Here is a 2,500-nt window from a genome sequence, read left to right on the forward strand (position 1 = left end):
TTCTACCAAATAATAGATCCCATCTAAGCTGTCTACTATATGCAGATGATTTAGTTTTGATGTCCCAGTCAGATCAAGGACTAGAAAATGCTCTCTCCATCCTTTCAGAGTATTGTGCACATTGGCTTTCATCGCTGAATCCAAAGAAGACTAAAATTATGATTTGCAAGAAGAAATATAGGAAGTTGACCCTTAAATAAACATTGTTTTCATATCAGTAGGCTCAACATAAGAAATTGTTGTTGTTTTGGTGGTATTTGGGTACATCTCTGATAATGAGCTTAGAACAAAGGAAAATTAAATTTATACCAAGGACAAAATTGAACCAGTCACAGCCACATGAGGATTTGGGCTGGTGCTCTCAAGAAATGTTAGGACCTCTCTAATTCTGTAGCAATTTATTGACCACAATTTGTGTTAGTCTTAGAACTAGGCATTTCCTTCATGAATGTGTTTTTCCTTGACAACGTAGAATATCTTGTGAGGATCTTTGTAAGGTATCACGCTCAAGAGGGTGACTTTGTGGTCAAGTTACCTTATGTTAACTTAATAATTACTTTTGTTGATCCTCTCACAGCTCACATCCACTTTAGCCTGGTTCAAATGAAGTTGATCAGATTGCTATAGTCATTGCTGTTCTTGATGTTGGAAGTTACATAGGTGAGTGAGTATACAACCATGTTCATGACAGTACATTACGCGCGCAGGGGTCCTAGGTTCATGGGGCTACCAACACAACAGTCCGCCGTTCGCTCTTGACCTGCGGTAAAGAAATGACGGCCATTAGAAAATTTTAACTCCGTGAATAATTATCAAATCAACCCTTGACATTAATTGGTCATTTGGAGCCGTGTGTACGCAACATTTCAGGAAATTTATAATCAATTGGATTAGTTGTTATATGCTCGAAAAGTGTAGGAATTCAGTGTGTAGCTTCAGATTCAGGTCTTAGCAACTTTCATAGTTTAAATCTGTGTCAACAAATAAGCAAAATTCTCTCTTTTCTTCAGTTGCCACAGGGTTAGATGCGACTGCCGCTGCTGTTGTTGTGAGTTGTGCTCTAGCTGTCAAGTGCATCGATCAAGGATGGATCAGGGATAAAGGGCGAATTTGACAACCACCAAAACAACAATGAGTATTATTTTTTAAGTACAATTTGTGATGTAATATGTCGTGAACTATGTGAAATTTTAGTGCAAATTTACATTTTATCTGTCTTTAAGTCAGACTGAATGACAAAAAATGATAATTTTAGTAGCTAAATCAGTTTTGGGAAAAAAATATAATCTCCTCACTACTGAAAGGGTTTTTTTCCTCACAACATTTACTTGAGATGTGACGAAATTAATTTGGAAATTATTTTAAGGATTCATTATAGCAGAAAAAAAATCTGACTGGTATTGCTTCACACTAGGTCAGCAGGAGATTATATAATATTCTAATAGAACATAAATAAAGTAAATGATCATTTCACAGCTTCATGTTTAGACAAGTAACTACAGGAAAAATTGACATAGCCACAGTCAGCAACACTGATAAGAAAAGTGAATGATAACAAATGTGTTTCCCAAAATGTAATGTCTGCGACATTTTTCAGTTATGTCTGCTACGGAAACTTTTGTTTGTAGAATCATTGGAATAAGGTTGCGTGGAATTTGTTTTGGACAGTTGAAAAATTTAATTATTACCATGGTTTGAAGGCATTCCACGGCTTCTTCTGAATTTATATCATGCACTTGTTAGTCCTTATTTAAGGTCTAGGTAAAGGAAAACGAGGTGCCAAAGGCTACAAAGGCAAGTTATATATCAAATTAAAGCTAAAATACTAAATTACCTTATGAAAAGATTTTATTTCATCCAATTTCAAAAGGCGCTTAAGTTTTTTGCTCTCGAACTCAGAGGTATCGAGTTTACTGCTGAAGCTCCAGCCCTTTCGCGTTGTTAAATATTCACTTCCTTTTTATTGTATCTGATTGACAGATAAAAGACCTAAAAAAGGGTGTGAGGAAATTTGCATATGTCTCGTATTAGCGGAATTATTGCATTTCAAACTAAAAAGTCGAATCTCGAGCGTGATTTACGCAAAGAAACTGACATAAAATGAGTTACAAAGGGAAATCGGAAAATTCCTCACAGTCTTCCTTTACAGTCTTTTTTCTTTCAACAACCAAGCTATTTCTTGTATGACGTCCACGCTAAGACAGCTCCAAAAGTCCCCTCAATAAGTTTGTGAAACTCAGCACAAAACATCACTATAAAACGCGATTATCTGCCAAGGAGTGTTTCTCTATTTCTCTACAACCTAGAAAATGAACCATTGTAATTTTAGTCTATTTTTTCTAATAACAAAACCCCTATGCTTGAGTTTGTGTGAGGGGTTTTTCTTTTTTGCTTTTCCTTTTTTCTTAATATGTAATTTAATAACGCCTTTATTTATAATGTTTGTTCTGCCTAGATTAGCACTATGGCTACTTGCAGGGCATAAAATATTGTAAGCTTA

General features: G+C 35.3%; 1 long non-coding RNA gene across 1 annotated transcript in view; it reads left to right on the top strand.

Moving 5' to 3' along the window:
- LOC140925410 (uncharacterized) overlaps positions 1-2,500 on the top strand; it is a 6,897-nt gene that overhangs the window by 4,354 nt on the left and 43 nt on the right. The window contains exons 3-4 of the long non-coding RNA XR_012164397.1: positions 578-660; positions 1,011-2,500. The exon at positions 1,011-2,500 is cut by the window's right edge and continues 43 nt beyond it. This is a non-coding gene — a long non-coding RNA (uncharacterized lncRNA). The remainder of the gene's footprint in view (positions 1-577; positions 661-1,010) is intronic.

The sequence above is a fragment of the Porites lutea genome (genome assembly GCF_958299795.1).
Source record: "Porites lutea chromosome 5 unlocalized genomic scaffold, jaPorLute2.1 SUPER_5_unloc_3, whole genome shotgun sequence".
In the NCBI taxonomy this organism is placed as follows: Eukaryota; Metazoa; Cnidaria; class Anthozoa; order Scleractinia; family Poritidae; genus Porites; species Porites lutea.